The 25,918-nt window shown below is 38.2% G+C and overlaps 1 protein-coding gene across 1 annotated transcript in view; it reads right to left on the bottom strand.

Moving 5' to 3' along the window:
- The window catches only part of LCLAT1 (lysocardiolipin acyltransferase 1), a 113,254-nt gene that overhangs the window by 24,978 nt on the left and 62,358 nt on the right, over positions 1 to 25,918 (bottom strand). The gene's annotated exons all lie outside the window — the stretch shown is intronic.

Raw genomic sequence — 25,918 nt, 5'->3', positions numbered from 1 at the left:
CGTAATTACTTCTGCTACAGAAAGCACTGGAAAACGAGTAACCACGTTTAAAAAAAAAAAGAGAGAGAGAAAAAAAAACAACCCCTGCTTTGGCTATTCCTGCTATTCCTTCGGTCTTGCTTTCTTTATACTGCTTTCCAAGTGGCAAGGTGCTTGACCAAAGAATTAACTGCAAAGACAGAAACAGTAACCAAATCCCACCTAGGGTTGTTTATAAGAAACCATGTGAGGCATGCACCTATTCAGTAGTAAAACTCTGAGTAAATGTCTACAAAAAACCTCTGGTTCAGACAAAGAGAAAGAGATTTGCCATCAAAGGGGAATGGAAAAGACAAGCCTGAACTAGACTGAGGCATTCTCCACCATGACTTTTGTTACAACTATGAAAAAGCAGTTATAAAATGTTGGTTAATGCATTTTCTCAAAACCAGGTTGTAGTCTGTGAGCTTAATACTTGGAATTTACAATGCTTTAGGAGACACAAGTATTTTCTCCACACACTATGCGTGCGAGAAGCATGCATGCTTAAACCTGTCTAATTATATTTTCTGCCTTTATGAAACTCATCTAGAATTTCCATCCTAACTTGCATCTAGGATTCTTTATTACAAAGGACATGACTCACCCCTGTATAGGTAATCTGCCAAGCCCTGCATGGCAGGCACATTACTGGCACCACTAGCACATTAATTACCTCAGTCCCTGCTCTCCCACCCACCAAAAAGTGATCTCCAAAGTGTTAAAGTTCAAAGATGCTTCATGCTGCTTTTTGGGAATGCTCCCACCACGTGCAAAATGACCAAAGTTCTGCATGGAAATAATTTTCTTCCAGGGAGGATCTGTATCTTTTTGTCTGTTTATCATGTATTCTCTGTGCTTGACAGATATGAATCAAACCTTTGGGTCCTGGTTGGAACCTGCAGAACATTATTATAATGCAATTCATTACAACAACTTTCAGTTTTATGGAGGAATTTCAAAACAGTCCTGTGGGTTCCAGGGAGGCTCTTACTAGGACAGAACATATAATTTATCTTTAAAATTAGTCAGACTGGTTGCTGAAAAGCTTGGTTCAGGTTTTTAAATGGTTTCTATGATGTTTCCCTGCCTGCTTCTGAAAATTAGCTTCTAAGTGTAGTAGATCCACTTTCTTCTGCTGCTTTACTGAAGCACTCAACAGCTTAAGGATGCCTCACTCAAACAGAACTCAAGTTTGTACTTTTCCATTCCTCAAGTGGAAACAAGATCACACAACTGCATGGCATGTTCACTTCTTGTTTCATGCACAGAATTGCAATTAAATGTTAACCTCATACATTCGGAGAAGAGATCAACCAAGGTTTCAGGAAAGTTATTTTTATTTTCCACTCAAAACCAGAAAGGGGCTCTTTGGAAAAAATAATGCAGCCATTCTGAATTGAGGATGATTGCATTGCAGTTGGTAAGGTCACAATCTGCATTCCTTATTATAGCACTGGATATCCTGTATATGCAAAAGACTCCAATACCATTACTACACAAAAAGATGACCAATTTTGGTTTTGAGAGGAAAGCTAAGACAATTATAACCTACTTTATCATCTGGTAGTATATTTTCATATACCAAAACCTACTAAATTAACCTTAAAAGGAATGCAACTAGGATTTTTAAAATTTACTACTAAAAGTGACCTGGAAAAACTACATATATGTATACATGCAGCTGTATCTGTTTATCTACATCTCTTAAAAAACACATTGAAGGTTTTTATTCCTGTGGTTTTAGAGTGAAAAATTATTCAAAATGGACAGAAAGTGACTACTGACAGCATTTAATAAAATGTGCAAAATATATTTGGAGGAAAAACACACTAAAACAGAAATCAGGCCTGGTTTTTTTAGTTGATAGGGTAACTAATAAAAACATATTGTGTTTCAACATGTTTGAAAGAAAGAAGATGCCTGCAGAAGATGAATTACATAAAGAATGCTGTTTGGGTTTCATATAAATTGCCTTATTTTTATTTTCAGAAACCTAAAGCACTAACAGTCCTGAAATCACAATGTGCATAACTTGCCCTGTGTATTTCTGCAGTCCCTTGACCACAAATGAAATTGCTAGATTAGGATCTAAAATTTAAAGAACTCCCTTTCACCTCTTATACCTGTTTATTCATATGCACGGCCACCAGTGCCTTGAACAGTTTACAACCCCCCTGTGTGTGCTTATTAATTTTCCCCAGGCCAGCTCTATCTTTCATTTCTCCTTATTTCCTGCAATCCACAAACCACATTCCGTGCAGGCAGAGGAAGCCATGAAGTGGCCAAATGCAATTGCTGAGGCAGTAAGTGAGTAAGAGAAGCAGAGCATTATATAATGTGTTATCCTCCCCTCAAATACATTATTTGATTTTCTCAGGACACACAGTTTTAAAAGGAGGAACACAGACCCCATGTCACTCTTTGTTTGCACATGCAGCTGCTGTGACAGGACACAGGTCAGGTGAGTGCATACCCAAGCATTTTGGAAACTACATCTGCATACCCTGACCTACAGTTTGCTGTAAGCCCACCTATCTTTAGTGCTATAATTTTTAAAACCAGCACTAAAGGTTATTTTCATAGATTTGACTTAGCACATGATTAAAAGTATTACCTCTAACATTTACCAAAAAAAGACTCCTAAATCTTTGGTTTTTAAAATCTGCCAGTGAAGATAGGAAAACCTTGGCTTTTTTACAGTTCTGAATTGAAAAGATTTAAAGAAAGATAATACCTTTTAAGTTGCATCTCACAGACCCTTAGTCCTCACTGGAAAATGTTTATATAACATTTCCAAGTTATTCTGTGTTGATATATAGACCCTGAATTTTATTAACAGAATTTAGTGTGATCAGAATCCCAGTAGGGTATGCTGACATTGCTCTCCCCCCAGCTGCTCTTCTCCATCTGAAATGTTCTCCAGTCCATAAACAGGAAAAACTACTAAGAAGCCGACAGCATCATATGCTTCAGACACATGTGTCCCTGCAAATGTGCAGTTTACAATATCAACAGCTGTATGGAAAAAACCACACAGAAAACAAAAAGGAACATTTCATAACAAGATTAAACAAAAAAAAACCCCTCTCAACAATTAAGCAGTTTTTCATTGAAGAGCTGAAGCTTATTACAAATATCCTGTCTAAAAGTATCAGATTGTCCAGATGCAGAAACAAAGATAATATACAAAGACAGATGTCACTCTGAACATGGTGCTGAATGCAAAAATGTCCATTTTTACATTTTCTAAAACACCACAGAGGGTGTGCAGGAGGTGGAATCCTTCTGCCAAATGGACAGAGGAAAAAAAAGAATTTCAATATGGGATCCATCCAGAGAAAGAGGTCAGAGAGAAGAGAAAGGAGAAAAGGTCACATTCAAGTTTTTAATAGGCAGTAACATTTTCTGGAGGATATAATTCCAAAACTATTTGGCAAAATTTCAGGACATCCATCAGCACAAGCAAAATGAGGGTCAGTTGGCTATTCTGTGAAATATTGAGCATTTTATGAGTCATAAATTTAATAAAATGTGGATGTGCTAAATTTACTCCACTCCCAAGTCACACCCTTTTTTGGTAACCTCTGTCCATGATATTCTTCAATGCATCAATAACTGGAACCCTCCAAAAAAGCTAAACTCAACAGAATTAAGACTGAATAAAACCAGACAATACATGAAAACTTAAGTCCCATTTAAGGTTACAAAACAATAGGGCCAAAAAGTACAGACACACACCAGAAGACCAGAGATGTCGTTTTTACTACAGGGTTGTAATTAGTGATGGGAGAAACAACATTTCACAAGGCTCCCATAGCTAAAGGCTCAGAATCTCATGGTTAGTTTTGCTAGCCCCTGATAGATGTTTTACAGCTGTTCTACTGAAAATCTCAATCCTTAAGCTAAGCCATTTCCTCACCTGCTTGGTACATGACACCACAGAGCTGCAGAATGTGCCACTCCAGCCTGTCTGCCCACAACCTCACTGCCACAGGTCACAAAAGTAAATTTTGCTAGACACGGATTTACAGCATGTACCAATCCATGCTCCTCTCTGTAGTAAACCAGCAATGATCTAGGTGGCAGACTCAGAGCATTTACATCTTTAGGTGATTCTTAGATAGGCTGGTTATCCCACAATTTCTTTTCTTCTTGTATCTCTTCCCAAAGCAGCTGCTGAAGGAGTTTGGATACTAGTTTGGCTTTTTTTCTTTAAAAGATCTTTGCCACTGCTCTGCAATGCCTTCTCAAACCCCACCCTCTCAACCACAATTCTGATATTCTGCCTTTTTTTATTTTTCTGTGAGTTCTTCGTTTCAGCATTTAAAATTACAGTGGAATGAAGGAACAAATTATCACTATGTAAAAAAAAAAAAATCTCAGAGCAATGTGCACCAAACAAGCCAGACTTTACATGAGTTACTAAGAGGTGGAGACTCAGGCACAGTTTGCAGAGGGCCTCACAGATATGCTCCATTACAGTTTTAAATAATTCCTGGAGGAAAGTCAGTAGTGGCAAAGGGACAATATGTAGATTCCAGTACTTTTACTACCTACAAATTAGCGTGAGTCATGAAGAAAATGCTGGGTGGAGTGGGAGGGCAAGGGAAGCAAGGGCTAATTCAAGAAACCACCAAATGGAAGCTTTAACTCAACCAACACTTTTATGTTCCCTTTTCAGGAAAACAAGAGCAAGAAAAGAGGACAGGAGGCTAAATAGAACTGAAACTGGCAAAAAGTCAGGTTCCCAAACAAATCTTCATGTAAGAAACTATATCAAAACCACTGATTGATTAATAGACCTTTAAAGACACTGTTTTAAGGAAACCCTGCCATGGCTAAGGCTTTGAATTTCAAGCTCCAGCCAAGAAAGAAAAACAAGAAAGCCTCTCTTATTCTTGGAAATTCAGAGGGGAAAAAAGGTTATCACTGTTTTACAAGGATTACTTAGCCTGTATTTTGGTGCCTTTCAAAAAACACATTTGTTTTTACGTTTACTTATTACAGCTGACTGCATATTTCCTTAGGAGTTTCAATTCATCAGATGTTCTCAGAGAAGCTACAGTGGTCAGCACAAAATGAACTGATTTCTTACACTGCCAGAACAACAGTCACCACAGGTAACAGATTTTGTATTACAGATACATGTAATTACTCTTCAAATCTCCAAAACAATCTCCCGAAAATACTCCAGGCTGAGTTAAACTGTTATGACAGTCAAGAAGAAAGGCACTTGCTCCTAAGGCCATTTGCAGATAGGTTTGTTCTCATTGTTACCCTGAAGTTGGCTGCGTCCAGATTCAGCTTTTATAGCTGCTTTTGAAGTACTCACATGTTAAATTTAAATTATGCTATCTCTTGCAAAACCACTAAAATTCCAACTGTTGGTAAGGCTACCAAAAAATCTCATTTAAGTACAAAAAGTTAGTCGAGGGTTTTTTGTTTGTCTGTCTGGAGTGAGGAGGATATTTGCTCATTTTAGAATGATGCTGTCTCATATGAAGTACAGCAGGCCATGTCATGATCTTATCAAAACCATTTCTTTATTATGGTCATTACAACACACAAGGCACTGCTGGTTTATTAATTTCAAGATAAGTAGCTTTAAATACAGGATAATAACCCCATTTAGTGGAACATTCAGTTTCTTTTGAAATGACTCCTATTGTTTAAAAAGCAAAACAGGAATTAAATCAAACAATATCTGTAGTATTTGTATAAAAAGGAGCATAATTAAACAAAAACAAGTGATGAAGCTCTATAAATTCTGGTAAATATCTTTTAGCTCTTGGTATTTCTAACACATTCCTCTTCAAAGAGAGACTAATCTGGAAATGGAGACTACCAGTATTTTACTGAATTTGTACCAAGTACAGTGTTTTTGTTAAGCCTTTAAAAAAAAAATCAAGAAAATCCCACTATCTAAAAGATACCTTAGAAAAGAAGAATGTTTAACTGTTCCTTGTTAAATATTTATAATTAATTGCTTTGCCAGGTTGGACAGGGCTTTGAGCAAGCTGGTCTAGTGTCCCTGCCATGGGAGGGGGATGGAATTAGATGGTCATTAAGGTCCCTTCCAACCCAACCCAACCCTTTCTATGTGTCTGTGATTCCCTACTGTTTTGGAACCCAACATGGGGCTCAAAGAGCTTGAGATAATAACAGACTGACCAGAGAGTATTAGAAGGCATTTACACTTGTTAACAACTCTGGGTTATGTTTTTGATTCATCTGTATCAGCAAGACACAAGCAATTTAAAAACAGCAATGTCAACACCTAATATCAAGCTGACTTCTAATGAATTCATGTTTTTTTCCTCGATCAATACAAATAAAGCATTGAATTCTCAGCAACCTCTGCTCATATACAAGAGGAGACAGCACATACTAAATTTCAGGAGATGACTGTCAACTGGAGAAAAAAAAGAAGAGTATCCCAGAAAATGGCAAATGTGCCAGATCAACCAATTTATTCTGTAGTCCAGCGAACACATGAGTGCAAAGAGGAGGTTTTGCACAGATCTGGACTCTTCAGGTGCCCACCCTCCACGAAAGTAAAACAGTTCAACATCCCATGGTCTGTTCAGATGTATCAAACCAAGTCAATACACCTGTTCATATATGTAAGAATCAATCATTTTCTTTTGCCAGCTGGTCTGATTGCCCTGCTGCTTTAGAGGAAGCTGCAGCACTTGAGGTGGCATTATGCACCATCATCAAAATGAAACAGCTTCATCCACCTCCCTTGCTTTCTGGCTGTGCTATTGCAGGTTTCTCTTTCCCCCTACAACCACTGCTATGACATCAGGATTTGCAGGCCAGATGGTGAATCATGTAACAAAAATTCTCCTGTTGTAAAACAATCCTTTTCCTGTATTTTTCCCCAGTGGCAGTTGCTGGTTTACATGCACATAAAACTACACAGTTGGCTACAAAGCTTTTGGGTGGACTAATAATCCCCCCATCCCCTCCACCCTGGTTGTGTAACTTGTTGAGAACCAAAGCAACTTACAAACGGCTTCCTGGTTTATCTTTACTAAAGTTTAGCTGGGAAATTAAAGTCTGAGCTTCCAAGTGCAAATCCACACATTCTAGCTAAAAGAAGTGCAAATACTTGACTAGTTGTTCAGCGACAAATCTGTATGTATTTCAAAAGAGTTGAACTAATTCACCTCAGCTGAAGACTCAGACTTGCAAGAATAAGACAGGCAGAAAAGCAGCAGATCTGCATTGAAATCAGTGAGAGCTGCTTTCAACTTGGAATGCAGCAAAATAACTTTACCCATAAAGGGCAAGATGCTATTAGTAACAAAATTCTTCACATTCTTGTCGCAAAAAGATGCTTCCCATTGCAAGATAGCCTAACAAACCAGCCTTAGATGGCTGGACCCAGTCTGCACTGTGGCAATGCCAACATAGCACATGTCCTCTCGACCAATCAAAAATTGAACTAGGACAGATTGTCCAGACCAGATTGGGCTATTTCATCTAAAAATAAAGTTCCTGAACACCAGTTTTATCCTAGTATGAAACAACTCAGATGACAACAGCCAATTTCTTTTACTGTAAGGCAGGCTTAGTACCTCCACATTACAATTTCCCAACTCTTTCATTACAAGAACCTACTGTAATTGCTATGTGCAACAACAAGTTTAAACCACTCGGACTGAAGTGGTTTAAATTTCCAGGCTCTTTCAGACTCAGATTTTTTTTTTTTTTTTTTTTTTTTGAAGGGAAGAAGGGGCACCACAATCTCAGCTAAAGCAATTCAGCTATATCAAAGACTGAGGCTGTGGAAAAAATGTTTTTGTTACTTAAAAAGTCACAAAGAATTTCAGATGGTTTTTTCTTTGGAAAGGAATAACATCCCCAAGCCTTGGAACTGGGACTTGAAGTTTGGCAGGAGATGGTATTTGTGTCAGTAATACGCCTTTTGCCAACTTTCAAGAAAACATCCCAAATTTGGCCAACAACTATGAGCCTTTGAAGAATCTTAATTTTGCACACGCTCAGCAAACATTTTGTAGCATTTACAGCTGAAATTTAAAAAGAATCTGTCCTTACTGAGTACTCTCAACTTCTAGTCCTCAATTCATGCACCATTCCCTCTGAATAAAGGACCATGCTGCATCCCCATCCCCTTGTGGCTCCTGTGTGTGACCACCCAGGCAGCACGGGGAAGGAAGCCATCTGATTCAAATGCAAAGGGGACAACTATTTAACAACTCTGGAAGGGAATTTGGCAACCAAAACAAAGACCCAGCCTGTGGAGGGATGGTGGCAGTATCTGTTGCATGATCGGCTGCTGATTTACTGTTTGAAAACATCAGTAGTAAAGAACATTAGGTTGTAAAGTTCATTACTCAGATCCAGAGAAATGCCACATCTAGGGTTGCCGCTGCCTATATAATAGATATTATCTTTAGTTCTGTGATGATATACTACTTTGCCCCAGGACCTGGACCCGCAGTGAATCAGGGCTGTCTAACAACTGAATGCAGGAGCTTTGCTTCATCTGCTGCAGGACCAGAAAGGTCTGCAACAAACAAAACAGAAGGGGGGAAGAGAGCAAGCAGGACAAGTTCAACTTCAGGCAGCTGAGTCTCAAACCAATCTTCATGCTAAATAAAAGCCCAAGAGAACTGTATGCTATTTCTGCCTTTCTCATAAACAGACTTGAACTTCTCTTCTTCTGGATGGGCTGACTGGAAGTTTCTGGGGTCAGTTTTGCAGTGCTGCTGAGCACCCTTGTCTTCAAGGGGCACAGAAAGCACCATGACTGGAAAACAAGCCCAGAGGTGGGCTCAGAAGCAGACCAGACCTTAAAACCAGGGGTAGACCTGGCCTTGGTCTTGCTGCACACTTCTATTTCCCACTTGCATGAGAAATACAGGCATCGTGGAAACAAATTCTTTCAAAATCAAGAAGCACTCTAGCACTAAAGCAGCAAGCAGCAGAAATGCTTACATAGAAAATCTGTTTTCAGTGAAGAGTTTGAATAATGCAGCATATAAGCCCTAGGGCCACACACTGAAGATGAGAGGAAAACAAAATATTTAAAAGTTGCTCCTTCAGTGAGTGCTCAATGAGGCAGAGGACGTGTGTGTGGAGAGAATGGCATGCAATCATTTAGCTAAAGACCAAATCATCTCAGATATACATGTAAGAAAGCCAAATTAAGATTCCACAAATAGCTTTGTGATGTTTGTCAATTTCTGAGAGTCAAATTTTCCAAACACTGTAATTTTTTTCTCTCTTTCTCTCTCTTTTTAATTTTACTTTCACTGTTGGTTTCATCCAATTAAAATTACCAGTTCTACAATTTATGGAATAAAATAATCCTGTAATGGTATTGGATGCAGAAATGTGATAAAGAAATCTGGCCTCAACCTTAAAGAATACATTCGACCTTCAAATATTCAGTTTTGTATTAGCTTTTAAATTCAAAGCCCAAGCTTGATCTGTGAAGGAAGACTCAAATTTTATAATGTCAATGACCAAGCCTTAGCACGTTCCACGTATAAATCCAGTGCTCATTAGCAACTATAAAGCTAATTCACTATGATTTTTCTGATGCTGTTTCTCACACATTTATAAACAAAATTATTCATTTATTTTAGACTTTAACTCCATGTGAAAGTTGTAGATTTGGAAACAAGCTAAGGAAAAAAAATTAGAATATTGTCTTTTAGATTTTCAGCTCAATTACTAAAGTCTCATCCATAAACTTTGCACATGTAAACTGTTTGCAACTAGAGTCTATTTTCATTTTGGCCATTAAAATATGAACTCAGATGATGCTTCTAATTTTTGTTAATTATCCCTAATATAAACACTTGTCCTCAGCCCTTCCAAAGTTGTAACCTTTGTAACACACAGGACTGTGTAACACAGAGGTAAAACACTGTGCCCTGCACGCCTCTGGCAGTTTATTTACTGCTGATTAAGGACTCCTGTCTTACAGGAAGCTGAGTGGTGGCTCCACTAATCAAATTCAGCAGTAGATTAGAAAAAGGGAATAGCACTGAATTTGCAGCTTCAAGCTGAACTCTCTGTCATGACAAACTATTTGACAGGCACTGATCTAAATGCCTTGGGATTTGTGCTGCAAACTTGAATGGCCATATGCTTACCATTGAAATGTGCCAAAGGCAGCTGTTCTTCCACAGGGTTTGAAGTTTGTTTACCAGTACATATTAATTACAATGTATTTAATAATGGCTTTAATACCCACCTCCCTGACCCTCAAAGACCAACAGCTCCAAGAGAGTTTTAAAAGGTATATACATCTACATCTGAACTTTTTGTGTATCCATGGACAATTCTGAAATGAAGTAGTCTGAGCAGCATAAATAAACCATGCACAATGTCATGATAAACACTGCCATTTATCAAGCAGTCTGCAGTAGAAGGCTAAAGACAAATGCACCTCCTTTTTTAACTTTTTCCTCTTCGTCAATGCTCCTCAGTTTTGATTCTCCACTCAGTCACCACAAGTGGGTTTTTTGTCTTTCAGATAACAGGCTTGAGCTGAATTTGTGCTGGAGCTGCTCCCCAAGGAAGCAGTGTGGTGCAGCTGAGCCTGCCCTTTGAGCATCTCCACCTCTGCCAGACCAGGCTACACAAAACAAACTCTCTTCAGAGGGAGCACCCCTTCTCATTACTTCCACAAAGTTTGGAAATAAGCTAATCCTTACATAATCTTCATTAACTATGCCTCCTTATCACACTGATTCAATGTGAGCCCCTTTAATCATTAAAACAGATGACACAGACGTAAAACCCACCAAAGAATTAAATTAGCTTTTAAATGCCTAAATTGTCTGATTGTTTCTGGACAAGATGATACCGATAAAGAGCACATTTTTACTGCGAATAAAGCAGACATTAAAATATCTACCCAGGAGAAGACAGTTTAAGAAGAAAGGCTATTTCAAGTGTGAATTTGCTGCTTTGTTCTATTCAAATGCAAAACAATGTTGTTGCTTATTATACTGCCACTTTCAATGTTGCTAAATTTACATAAAAATTAACTAGACTCTTCTTTTGCATGCATCAAGTATTCATGGTTAGCTATCTATGTATATTTAATATATTTCCATGTCATCATCCAGTGCTAGGTAATTAGTTCCTGGAACTCTTACTGTGTTTCAAACGGTGAAACATAAGAAGATCTTACTTAACATCAAGTTTCCATTCAACAGATGAGTAGCAATTTCCCACTCATCTTCACCTCTTCTGTGTTTTGATTCTTTTTTTCTGATGTTTTATATTTAAAGGGAATGCACATTTCAGTTTCACTCAACTGAGTTCAAACACACATCTAAGCTCTCCCCTCCTTTATACTGCCTTTTCTCAAAGTCATCTTGCCTATCCCAACATACTGACATACAAAACAGATACACAGAGGAAGCCTTGCTGAAATTTAAAATAAACACATCAATACCTGTCAGAAACACTGGGATTTTAAAAATTGCCATATATAGAAATTATACTTTTTTTTTGGTCACATGCAAGAACACATGCAACCACCTTTCTTGTACAGTAAATATGAAATTTTCTACTAACTTCACCAAGTGAGGGATTCTGCAAAGATCTGGAGGCCAAAACAGACAACTAAAATTATCTCAACACAATCTTGCACTAAAAGCCACTGAAATTTCTACCTCATGACTGGATAAGGCAGAACTGCTATATTAAAAAAAAAAAAAAATCAACAACCCAAACCACTAAAAATGTTTTTATTTTCACAGTACACTAAGACTGAGCAATACTGAGGTATTGCAGTAGCTAGGGCAAAGGTTTGACAAAAACAACATTGCCATTTCCCTCCCTCTTAAGATACTTAAAGCAGTTTGCTGTTAGGGGATTAGGTTCCACTGACATCTGCTTCTCCTGGGCTACACACTTTGGACCAAATTTCACCTACACTTAACAAGGTGACTGCCTGCTGTTTGTTTACTAGCAGAGTCTTAATCTCTTTTCCTTTCCAGACTTTTCAGGGAATTATTTTCAGGCCCAGTCAAAAATTCTTGGAAAAGCTACAGCTGGACACCTTCCTCCAGGTCTCTGCCTTCTGCCCAGGGCACCATTGAGGTTCTGGTACAGACCTTCCTGGCCCTCACTGAGTTGTACTCATGCATCCTCTGGGAGCTTTTCTCAACATGGATCTGCCTTCTAATCTGGTAGATAAAATAATTCAAGCACGTCATCCACTCGAAGCAAATTCCTTTGAGAGTGACCAGCTGGCTGGTTGTCATCTAAAACACAAGTTTGGGGACTCTATTGTTCACGACTGTTTATAAAAGAGAGCTAATTGAATTTCACTCAAAATGTCATCTATGGGGTGTGCTATTTATACTGAACAAAAAAAGAACCAAATATATCCCAGCAGTGGTGAGTTGGAAGTTTTACTATCACAAATGTCTGTTGTGTGGCAAGAAATTCAATCCATCATACACGGGATTAAAACATCATTGTACTGGGCAACTTCCAGGCATCAGCACAACCAGGGCTGCCTTGGATGGAGGTAAGCAGAGCAGAAGTCTCACAGAGGCTACAGAAGGGTCCTTCTGACAAACACCTGAGCAGGAGTCACTTTGTTGAGGACAATTAGCAAAGCATCATGTTTTCCATGCTTGAGAGGGGCCTATCCAAATTATGGCTTCTTTCAAGAGAACAAACTGAGTATAACACACAGAAATTACCAGCAATTAATTGCACTGTAGTCAGTTCCAGAGCAAGAATATGGAGGTGAGGGCACAGAGAGTAGAAAGAAGAAATGTCCAACAGACAAAATCAGGAAGGCTTATGATTTCTTAATTGTTTTGAACCTGAGAGTTTCTTCCCTCTGCACTCTGGTGAAGACAGAAAAAGACAGGTGGTGTAAGAGAAAAGGAACACTGAACAATGAACTATCTTCTGCAGAACTGGTGATGCCATTTGGCACACTCTTCAGTCCTATCTGAGGCAGGGGCATCAGGACATGCAGAGGACAAACTCACAATGACTTAGAAGGATTACATGGAAGTGTTTTTGGAGTGTTTAGAGCAGGGAAGTGCAGGAAGAGAAGCTTCATAAAAATCCTACTAGTGTTCTAAACAAGTATGTGGAAAAGTCTGAGAAATTGGATAATCCTGAGCTATTATGTAATAACTTGCATTATAATTCACCTGAAAGATCTTACTGGCTGATAAAGAGGTATTAGGCCATCAGGCTAAAATCTAAGCATACAGTTCAGGATGGAGTAGGCTGGCACAGGCACCAAATTCCAAAGCTTCTGTAGGCTGCCAGAAGGCCATAACTCTGTTATGAAGGCTGGACTAATTTGACCATTGTGACAAACACAAGAGCCCTGTGGTGACAACAGTTACAAAAAAGGCACTCTGCTTCCTTATCTACCTCATCAGCAACTTGCACCTGATGGCTTCCAATTAATCTCTTTGAGTGCCAAGGTTCTGCTGATAGGAATCTTCTCCTCTGCACTGGATTGCTTCAATCTCATTTTACCTTGGTTGATAAATCAGAACATTTGTGATCTTCATGCAAATTTGAACCACAAATACGCAAATATATTAGTTCCTGCTCTCTGGTTTTGACCAAAGTAGACTATTCTGGAAAAACAACAGAAAGAATAATTTATCTCATCTATGTCAGCATTTTGTTTCTCTTGTAACTTTAAGTAACTCCTTTGGTTTATTCCTATTTAACCAGGCTCCCAAGTGTATTTATCTGGTTCTGAACATTCTTTTGTATAATAAACACTGCTGAAAATAATATCTCATGAATTATAATAACAGCCTGAGAAAGACACTTTAGCCTTACGCTATTCTAAAACCAGTTTCTGATAACAGTCATATTTAGATATGCTCCAAAATTCACCCACCATTTTCAAACACAAAATTAGTTTCCTTAAACCTTATTTCCAGTGAGTAAGAATACCTGGTTCTCAGAGTTCATTGTAATGCTAATGAAAACCTTTTTTCATACTGACTTAGTTGAAGGATATCCTGTCCTTCTGCTGCATTATTAATACTGCCAAACCACTGGAAAACTAATTGCAAATGCCAATTCACTTAATGCTATCATTCGGCTCTACAGAATTTTCCATTTTAGCTACACTGTGTGCTAAGTAGCAGACAAAATATATTTTACATGCAGGTCTCAACAGTCTTTGTTTATTTTTTGACAAAAGCCTGACCAGCATACTGCTCTTGTTCCTATTTGTTTATAATTGGTTTTCTTAGTGTGTTTAATATTTTTCAGAGAATGATTTTTGTGGTGTCATATTTCTGGGATTAAAACTACGCTGGTGCTCCTTTTCAAGATAGCTCTTGATTTTTTTCCACATCAGGTATACATAGCAAATTCCAGGGAGGAAAAAACAACACGACATTTCTGCTCCATAAAGCAGAAGTAAAATGTAGTAATGAAAGCCAAAGAAACATCACTTAATAATCAGAAAAACTTTTGTGCGGTCTTTCATTTCTTTGACTGTTTTGGGGGGTTTTGTGCTTTTTGTTTTTTAAGAGAACAAAATCTGAGTGCTAAATACCTATTCTGTAACCATGTGCAAGTATCCCTTTGAGAGACCACTGCTTCTTAAAGTGTAGTCTGGATTACTCATGGACATAAACCCCATTATTGTATTTACAAGATGTGGATGTATGTGCTGCTGTCAAAGTATAAATCTTCAAGCCTCTAATTTCTTTCACCTATCTCCACTACTTCCATCCTTTTGTATTTGCCACAACTCTTCTACTAAAATAATGAAAATATCTCAGGAATGTGTTTCTGGATGGCAAAATATTTTGAGAAAACAGTGCTGAAATAACAGCTGTAAAAGAGTTACTATAGAATATTTGAAAATGAAGGCAACATTTCTGGAGTTATAACCAGATACTCCTGAATTCCACCTTTCTCCTAGGAAGAAATTGTTCATTTCCTCAGGTTTGTACCTGTTGGGCTCTTCCAGAGAACGTTACAGATTATGGAATTTGCTTTATTCTTTCATAGATTCTCACACAGCAGATCAACTTCAAAGCCCTGGCACAAAAAGCTCTCCATTCTGACTTTTTTTTTTCCGTCATTTGAAGTAAAAAAGCATGAAATACATTGTTAGAAGTCTGTCATTCTAAGCAAAGAAAATACCAAACTGGCAAAACACATTTGTTCTCTTGTTCCAAAGTGAACACCACAAGAGGGCTGCATTCAATCTCCCTTTTTGAAATTCCCATTTCTCAGTATTTAGTTATGCAATCAGAATGTTCCACACTTTCCTCCTGTGTTACTTTGAAAAGAGGCCCTATGAGGCCATTTCATTTGTAGATCAAGACAGGGCATCCTGATGGCAGATCCTTGAACAGTTTTCAACCAATGTGTTCCAACCTACTCAACTGAGTTCCTCTGCTCACCCAGTGAAGAGGCAGCAATGGACCTTCAGCAAGAGGCCAGAGAAACTCACTCTGAACAACAAATCTCTTCAGTCTGGGTGTAAAGCAGCCCTGGCAGGCCCAGCATGCTTTCAGTCAGCTTACAGGGAGTAGCAGAGTAAAATAATTTTGCTTGTAAAAAATCATGGGGCATATATCTTATGCATAAATTCACAAAGCTAAGTGAAATTTGTTTTCTGTGACGGTATTTCTGTATCTTTTAGAAGATGATCCTTGTCCTACACAGTTTGCCAAGAAAGATGGAAATCAGACACCAAAACTCCTCTATATACATATCTACAGTTCTGCATGTACACAATATACCAGACCTTACAGGAAAAAACCTTTACCATTTGAGTCATAGGCACATTGTACTCTATCAGCATTTTGGCTGTTCAGTTTTAATGAATTCTGCACTGTCCACTTCTATCCAAACAAGAAGACATGAAAAAGAATATGCTACTGGATGATTACATGTACCAGAATAAAGAAAAGCACAAGACTGAAAGCCAAGAGAATTTATCCCTTCAAGGAGGACAATAATCCTTTGAAAATGTTCTATCCTAATGTACAACACTGCTATGATAAATCAGCTATTATGTATATATTTGAACATCGAGTGCATGCTTATGTGTGTGTCTCAATGTGTAATGCCAGCTGACTTTGTCAGTACCACAGGTAGCATAAATCCTGATGAATCTCCACAGCCTCTGTGGTTAAAAATGTATTATTAACAGGTTTATTAAATATTTGCAATGCTGTGGGCATGCAGAGTGCACCACTATGGCTTAACTGCTACCTGCTCCAACAAAGCTCATCCACCAGTGAGATGGGTGTTTCAGACACACCAAAACAAAATAACCACCTCAGAACGACATGGGCCTCACAGACAGGGTGTGAACAACGGGGAGGAAAGAAGGAGTCACAGAGCTGCTGAGCATATGGTTCATTTAATTCTCTGATACATGCCACAAGAGCAACAAAGCAAAGGGTTGATAGAGGAAGCCAGGAAGCTTTCAGGCCGGTTGGAAGGAATGCTTTTTGGGTAAGTGAAGGCAGAACTGGTTAAATCACAATGGTGCCCCTGACAGGATGAACCTGTAGAGCACTTAGACAAAGAATCCTTTTGAGGGATGATTTTTCAAAAGAATCCAAGCAGATTTAAAAGAACACTAATTCTTATAGGATTTTAAATGGGACTTGTGTCCCTAAGGTCTGCCCTCTGTGTTTGGCTTTTAAACGTCAGTACCCATAGCAACTTCCAGGCAACGCAAACGTGCCATTGCTCACAAATTCCAAAACCTCTGAAGCATTTTGAAAACGCTTCTCTTCCTTTTATTTATCGTGCCTGCTCTTCTTTTCACTTAATAGATGTCCTTACTGTGTGTGTCATGCCAGAATCCATAAGGTCAGACCAGCTCCTTTCAGAGCAGTGCAATGAAGGGCTGCTGATCAGGAGAAGCCAGATAGAAGGTTGCCCAGGTCCCTGCTTCTGGAATTATTTTATAATCATCAAGAGCATTTATTTTTATTGTTAGACTGCAAGGGCAACAATGACTGTCCATGTAAACAAAAGGGCAGTTTTGCAGAAGTCTCAATATATAGACTTTTCAGAGATGCTTATTTTAAGGTATTATTTGTTTTTAATGGTATGAAATAGAGTTAGGGAGAGATACTACTTACTTGAATGTATATTAAAACAGTTCTCCAACTCTTAAGTGGTAGCCATTCTACAAATAAATGAATTTATGGGAAAATATATTCAAACCCTATACCTGTAATATACTTCATTACAACACTTAATGCATGTTGTACAGTACTTCCAATAACTGGCATGGCACACAGGCAGTAAAGGGAAACCCTTCCTATATCCCACCAATGTTTAGTGAGAACATAGAGAGCCAAGACCTTATTTCCTGCCCTCCAAAATCCTGCAGTTCAGAAAAAGGTTGACAAAATAAGTCCCAAAACCAGGAATATTTCAGATTACATATAAAGTGATGAATGAGGTGTAGAGATGAATTTATGCTGAAGTTTATGTTTTGATAAAAATCTATTTTAAAAAGCATTTATGCTCTAGTACAATTTTTCCCAAGCTCCTCTGCCCTCTGATGTTTTTCATTTTTCAGTATCAGTCCCATAGCAACATCCAGGACTCATGGCTGTGGCTGTGCTCACAACATCTCTGGAGCAGAGCCTTGCAAACGACTGCTAAACTCAGGGATCTGAGTCAGCTTGGAAAAGTCTGATGCTGGGCTCATTTTTTATATCGTGAAAATAGTGGCAGGGGATTGGGAGGAGGGCAAAGGGAAGGAGAGATGAAGCTGCAACAGCAGAAAGGAATGAAAGAAACAAACTATTTAAGGTTTAATGATACATAAGCATCGTATTTTGCAAGTAGATGAAATTGGAAGTTTTATTACTGTCTTAGAGATTTGGAGGATATTTGGCTATATCTGAACAGTTTGAGGATTCCAACATTTCCAGTAACTGAAATGATACTCCATAGAGCTTCTCCCCTGCCAGTAATTACTCATACAGAAAAGTGATATCAGGAATACACAAAACACATTTGCAGCAACCTTAATGCAGCTGGAAATAAAAACAGCTAGCATCTGCAAAAAGTGGAAGAGTGGAGAATCCAAAAAATATGCCTGAGAATCTCCTGTACAATAGGATTCTTGATTTGGGATTAGTCTATTCAGCCTGTAGATGCTGCTATTTTTCTAATAAAACACATCAGGAAACATCATCTCCTAACGGAAACTAAAGCAGTTAAAAAAAAAACAAGAAAAAGAGAGTATGGAAAAAGTATGTTTAAGTTCCTCTCTACTCAAGACTGCTTGAAGCAATTATCTGCCTTACTAATAAACAGAGCTGAGAAAGGGTAAGCTGTGTAAAGCATCTGGTAATAGCATGTGAAACAAATAGATGCCAATACCATTCCTCTGTTTATAGGAATTAATGTCAACTTCAGCAATAATTAAATATGCTACCAACCCAACCAACATCACCTGCAAGTTCTTGGATTATTAAGCATAAGCAAGCAATTAATGAACTTGTACTTTACCTGAGGCTCACCCATTGTCTGTTGTAAATCTTTAAAAACACATAAAGCTCAGTACTCTGACACAAAAACCCAAATCCCCTTGACAATTCTCACAGTACTCCTGATACTATATCAGTATTAAGCTCATCCCAAGGATGCAGGGAACAAGCCCACGAAATGGACTGTTTGCTGTTCTGTGCAGGCTCGGGGGAGCACCAAGGATAATGCAAGACCCCGTGCTAAGCTCACTGTGCTGCTGCAAGTGACCCTATGGGAAAAAACCCAAACCAGATAAACACTCAAATCAGGTTAAGAACCTTTCGAAAGGCAAACCCAGAGCGATGCTGACCCAGTCTAGACCAGCAGATACACCTTGTTACTCACACTCTTGCTCCACCACATAGTCAAAGACACCAACTACCAGAAAAATCTTTCTTAAAAAAAGTCTTCAGGAGGAGATAAACATTGGATTAAAATCAAAGGACAGGAATATTTTCATAATTCTGAAGAAAATAATTTGAGTTTTTCCTGAAAAATCATTTTTCCTGAACTCATCTGTGGCCAAGCTTCATTTTTACATATGCAATCTGATGAGCTAACATCGTTCCAGGCCTCCAGTTGAAGCAATTAAAAAAGTCCACACTCGCCAAACATTACCACATCGTTACCACAGATACTGTGTATTCTGAGTCAAGGGAAACAGTGGAAACCTCTAATACCACTGTGGGGTAACTGCTGGCAAATAATAACTTTTTAGTATGGTTACCACTGCGGCTATTAATAACCTGTGAGGAGGTAAATGGAAAATGATCCACTGCTTGTGTATCTGCTTGTCACAAGCCATGACTCACACGTGAGAAACTGCAAGGGAATTATTGCAGTAGGTGGATCGTGATAGGCTTGAGAACGTAAAACCTGAAATATTTCCAATGAATATCACAGATGTGTGGTGACACAAACAACATGTCACTCTGCAAACACTAAAGGGGCAGCGATTCTTACACCATAAACCCTCCAGTAAAAGGCTGTGCTCCCTTCCCAAAAGCAGTGGGGGATGGAAAGAGGAAAGGATGGGGGCTGAGAGAAAAGAGTGGTTAGGAAAAAGCAAGTCCTTCCCAGGAGGACTGAAACAATGGACTGTTTTTCCACAGAGGTGGGGCGAGTAGTGCAGAATGCTGCTCCAGTAAGACATGAAAGAAGAGAAACAAACTTCAACGTGTACCAAAGACCAGAAAATCTCTAACAGAAAGCTGGTGCTCATTCTGAGAAGTACAACACAGCCAACACACGCAGATGTTTGCAAGACATGGTAATCATCAGCGGTTAACATGATTCTGGAAAAAAGTCGAGCTGCCCTTTCCCATGTTCCAGAGTACAGAGACAACTGTCAGCATTCACAATAAAGCACAACAGCCTGCACCCGATTTTCTGCATTGCTGAATTTCACAGACATGCCCAGTGATAAAAGTGTGCTTTTAAACAAGGTCTCTGCTTTTTTTTAATAGGTAACTAATGTTATGTATTTTTTACTGACACACAAAAGGCATAAAAAGCATGCAAGCTTCAATTTCCATACTGATAATTCTGCATCAAAGGCTATGCTATTTAATGCACAGGATCCAATTCTCCTAAAAGCAGAAGATCAATTATAGCAGTCAGTGAAGCTCTAACACTGCATTTTCAGCTAAAAACTTGCTCAAAGCTCTTTCACAATAGCTTAGTAATTTCAGAGTATCAGTCTACTTAGTAACATGACTCTGGGAGGAACACATGCACAGAGGGAGAAAAAATCTTGAAGAAAGAATTTCCTTGCATTAAGGAATGATGGTTTAGAGTTGCTGTTTAATCTCTGCAAATCTGATGGACATACGGGTAAAATTAGTTGATTGAGGACCCAAAGCTAAGGCTGATGTGGATGGACACTTATATTTTCCCATTTCAAAAACAGATTTTCAAAAACAGATTTGGTTTTAGTTTACACAACCAAGTAACCAGCACAAACAGGCAAGAGCTGCTCTGAGAGATGGCAGTGCTGGTCAGTGTGCAAGCTCTGGCCTCGCCAAAATCCACAGCAATTTTGGCAGTGGCCCAACGTATAATTCTAGGAGTCAGAAGTCAGATCAGTCACAAAGAGGAGGCTAAATTTTGTTAAAACAACAGGTCTAACCTTTTCTGTCACTTGATGTGGGGCCTTTCTACGTCCTGTACCTTTGTTATACACAAGACAAATTACGCACAAAGCTGGAAATTGCAGCAGTTCTGCTACATGGCTCTCTTCGAGCACATAAAACCTCTGCAGGTAATTCAGCAGACACCTCTGTGACTGAGACCCACATGCCTCACCCAGTATTTATGTGAAGAGGAAAGAAACCATGTGATCAAAATAAAAAGTAGTTTATTTAATATGTATATCTATTCATTCATACATCCCACCCACTATAGCCTGAACATTTCAGTCGATCAATAGACCTGATTTTCACACTTGCTTCAATTTTCTCTTAAAAAACCCCAAATGTAACACACTTAGAAATTGGTATTACTTTGATTTATGTTTGAAAGCTTGTCTTGTAAGCTGTAGGTGCTTGGGACGTAATTGTCATCTACATTAGCAGATGTGCCTTTGGCAGTATCATGGTAGCATTTCTCTCTGACATTTTGTCAACTCATACAAGCTACCCCCTGCCTCTCTTTCAAAGTCAGAGCAAGAAAAAGCTCTGGGAGCTCATAAGCTCTGTCTACTTCAAGCTGAAGGGTCTCATTAATAAATATTCCCGGTGCACAGCAAGGACATCCAGGCACTGCTCACAAAGAGCTGCTGCCTAATCCTACTTCACACCTTAGTAAAGGAGAGCCAAACCACGTGTCAGCTTTCAGGAACTGTTAATCATCATCTCCTACTCACTGTCTCCTATATTGATCTGCAAACCACAAACTGTCTCCTTACATTATTAGCTCCAAAGTGCCGTGTAAGCAAATCGCAGCAGAACCCAAATAAATAACATTAAAGGTTCAGTGCATAAATACACAGCCCTGGATACTCTTAACTCCCAGGAAAGCATACAGAATCTACATAACAGTCACTAAGCATCACTGGATTAAAACAATTACATAGTTTTATACATAGACATCCTGGACTGAACACCTAAACACAACTTTCCCGCCCTGGCAATCAAGCAGGTTGGAATACCTGCATGTAATTACTGAAACAACTGTAAAACCCAGGTATGAACATTAGAAGATACAGACTGGTTTCTGACTGTGTGCGTATAAACATTAATTTTAGGGTAAAACTATCCATTCTGAACGAATCATAGAAAAAGGATGAGAATCACAGTTTCTTTCCATCAGTATGGATGGGCAATGAAGGCAAGCATGTTAAATTTGTGTCCTTGTTTATTCTGGGATGCTGCAGTTGGCAGATGTTGTCTGCAATATTTTTTTTAGTTGGCTAATTATGAACCAGAAATAAATTCAAAGCTGGAATACTATAATAAGGCAACTAATTCTGACTAGTCATTACACTGTACAACCAGTAAAATATAAACCCCATAATGGGAACATCCAGTCCAATGTATCCAGCTATTAAAGACTGCTGATGGCTGTAGAGGAAGTGTCAAAAAGAGGTCAGTTTAAATTTAATGTTGGCAGAAATTATTGTCTGCAAAAGCATGAATAACCTTCTAACGATGCTTTAAACCTTTAGCTCTGTCTTAACACTTACTGTTTATTTAGTCCTGAGAAAATGCTTAAAAGCCATGAAGCAATTTTAAGAAAACATTTGTAAACAGCTATTTTCTCTTGACAGACTATTTGGCTACAATTACAGATATTATGCCAAGATAATATATGAAATTAAATGAATCCAGACAATATTGAATCAAATCAAACCAGTATTATTTTCCATCTCTTTGAAACTGAGCATTCAAGTCAGCTGAACTTTCAATGTCATTTGGCACTTCAGAAAAAAACTTTATAAAATGCAAACAGGTCTGAAAACCAATACGTCATTTCTGAGTAACCTCTGGACCTTTCATAGATGGCTCCCACAAACTGGATCTTCAAGAGCATTATATAAACCACACATGTTTTCTGTTAACATTGTTAAAGACATGCTTTTATAAAAATCTTATTTAAATTCCTGCCCGTTTCAGCCATTTTCAAAGCCCCACATTTTGTAAAAGGAGATGAGTTACCTTAACCCAAGTTCTGCCAAAAATGACTCTATACATAACATCTATTCAAAGTTTCAGGCTTAAAAAAATAAAAAGGATTAAATATGATTTTAGGAGATAGTTAAAGAGAAGGATGAGTTAAAAAAAGTAATGACCAATCCCCATTCTGGTGCCTAGAGCTCAGTTTCTGTTGCTCATTCACACATTCTTACTCTGTCTTTCAGAAAATGCTCACCTTTGTCCCCCAAAGAAATACAGCAAAAAACTCCAGTAATTTTTTACCAGATGCTGATTGAAATCAGGATTCCTTATAGCTCAGACAAGGCAAATGATTTACTTGATCAAGTGAACAGAATTAGAAAGAAGCCAATCACCTATTTTATTTCTCTTAGCTTTCCATCAATAGTCAACCAACCAGGTATCTCTTACTTGAAAACCAGCAACAGCTGCAGTCCTTATTCTCCTGAGTATACTATTAATTATACATCTAAAGCATGCTCATAGTCTGTGTTTGCTCTGGGTGATTCTATGGTTTCTATGAATGAGAAAACAATGTGATCATTTACAAACAAAACAGTATTTTCACTGTTTTGGCACCTGAATGAAAGGAAAAACCAGTCAGCTTTTAAGTGGGTTTCTGTTTAGAAGAGTCAGCTCAGAGGGGAAGAGCTACTGCTCATGAAGAAGCAGAATGGGGATAGAAAAGGTGTGACTCAAAAGCCAAGGAGATGTATTACCTAAACAACTTTTATTGTTTTTTGGGTGGATGTTAGATAGACCTTTTCTTATTTTTTAGCTCCCATAATCTCAGCAGTGACTTAAAAACCATCACAGCAGCACCTATGGGCAAAAGAGACCAAACAGTTGAAATAACCATGTAAAAGAGAGAAACCAGCCAGAGGAATTTGAGTGGTTTTTGCCACCTATGGAAAGCAAAGAACAGGTAACTGCTCAGTTTCTGCTGCTAGGGCGCAGAGACTGCTTCCTCCAGGAATAAACTCCTTTGCAGAGATACAGGCAAAATTTTGTTAAAGTTCATTTTCACCTGATTCTTCATTTCCTATTCAGAAGGGTCACTAATAGTTACTTTTATATAATAACAGGTAATTCTTTCATGCTACAGCTTGTGATGCATATTAATAAGGACTCTTGCCAAATTAAATTAGTTTCTTCAACATTTGAAAAGCAGTTAAACTTCTAATGACATTTTTCCCCTCTTTTCATCAACCTATTTTTGGAGCAAAATAATGTACTCAGGCCTGAAGAAAAGACACTTGAGCCTCAGGAATGGAAAACAGCCACGAGCCAAAATGTATTCACAGGAGAGCTATAGGGCAATAAGGTTGTCATCTATGCACAAAAATACTTTCAAAGACATAAACATGATGTTAAAATCTCCACCACTGCCTCCTGCATGTTAAAGTCACACACACTGCTTTGTGCCTGCAGTTATGAGGCGTAAAAAAAAAAAAAAATCTATTTTTATGATTGTTACTATGATTGTAGCATTAAGACAGTTCAGAAATGGGGACTCAGGTTAATACCATATCCATTGACAGTCCTGGTTTTCTTTATTACTGCCAGTATCAGAAATTAGGGTTGTAAAAAAAGGCATTTCATCAGTTTAAATAGTAAGTCAAACCAGAGCTGCACAGTAACACCAGGTACCAACTGGGCCATCTGCATCTCAGTATCGACCTTGACATCTATATTGTACAGATGAAAAGCTAGAGATAGAGAGATATAGACATGCACATGTATATAATATACTGAAGTATTTGAAAGTCCAGCAACTACAGTTGGGTTGTATATATACATCTATAAAAACCCCAAGATTTTCAACACAAATGATCCCCATTTCACACACTTGGAAGCAATTGAAGACCAATTCTTAAATTACTAAGTAATAACCTAGTAGTTTAAAATGCTACTTGAACTACCTTCTCACACATAATTTACTACATAATAGCATACAGTTATAATATATTTAGCTTACAATGCCCATCAAAGTACCCAATATCTAGTAAATTCAACACTAGAGGGACATTAATATTTCACACAATATTTGTCTGACTTAAATAAAAAGGGGACGTAAAACCACTTGAAAGGCTGGACTGTTATGGATTTTTCCCCAGCTTTCTACTGCATAAAATCAGTTAATCAGCCTCAAATATTTTCCTTTTATAACCCAATAGCCTAATTTGCAAAGATTGCTTATAGAGCAATGGAGGAGAAAAGCATTTTTATAAAATTAGAAAATCACTGCAAACCACAAAGCTTGTTCCTGCAGCAAATACAGAATTTTTTTAAAAGTTATTAATATTTCAAGTGGAAAACATTTCTTTAACTGAAAATATATTCCAGGTTTGAAGTATTGTTATGCACTAGGTTAACTTAGTGCTGTGAAGTTTTAAGTAACGCAAGCTTTTGAAATTGTGTATGTGGCAAATTTTTTACTGTGGCAAATTGGGTAATAAATATTCAAAAGATATGAAAATCTAAGGTGTCCAGCTCTGAATATGCAATAAAAATAGGCTCAAACAGATACATGGTACAACTGGGATTGTCCACCTGGACAAAAAACCAAAGTGCTTACAGTGATTTTAGGATATCTGCTTAGTAGGACGCAGGTAAAATGGAAGCGAAGTCTGCTTCTAAAATCCAAGCAGAGATTCCAGCTAGCACAAAAACCTACCAGCAGGCCCCTATTCTTTTTAATAATCTCAAACTTCTTCCTCTGGCAGTCAAAATAACCAGCATGTGTTAAAGATCTAGAATCGCTTTTCCCTGAAGAGCCAGCCTATAAAAAAGTCACTTCATATCTACTGAACATGTTTATTTTCTTCAACCATATATCCTGCAAATATTCACTCATCTGTACTTGAATCCCTGCCACAGCTGTACAATTTAAAGGTTATATCTTTATGGCCTCAAACCTCATCAAAACACTCATTCCCAAAACAACTCCCAGACATCTCAATCTAACAATCACAGCTTCATTTTCTATTCTGTTCTTGTGGTAAAAGGGACTCAACCCCAACCCCCAGACTAATACCAGGATGGAAAACCATTTCTGGGTAAAAAGCAAGTATCACACATTCTCTTACCCACCACCCTGCCAGGCACCACAACTTGTATTTCACACAACTTCTCTGAGTGACCATCACCCAAAACATCTGGCAGCACTGGGCAGCCAACTTGCTGCATTTCCATGCTGCTGTGCATTCCCCTTGTCCATTTAACAT

This window comes from Lichenostomus cassidix, chromosome 3 (assembly GCF_008360975.1).
Source record: "Lichenostomus cassidix isolate B80296 chromosome 3, HeHo_3.0, whole genome shotgun sequence".
Classification (NCBI taxonomy): Eukaryota; Metazoa; Chordata; class Aves; order Passeriformes; family Meliphagidae; genus Lichenostomus; species Lichenostomus cassidix.
This window is presented reverse-complemented; position numbering and strand designations above follow the sequence as displayed.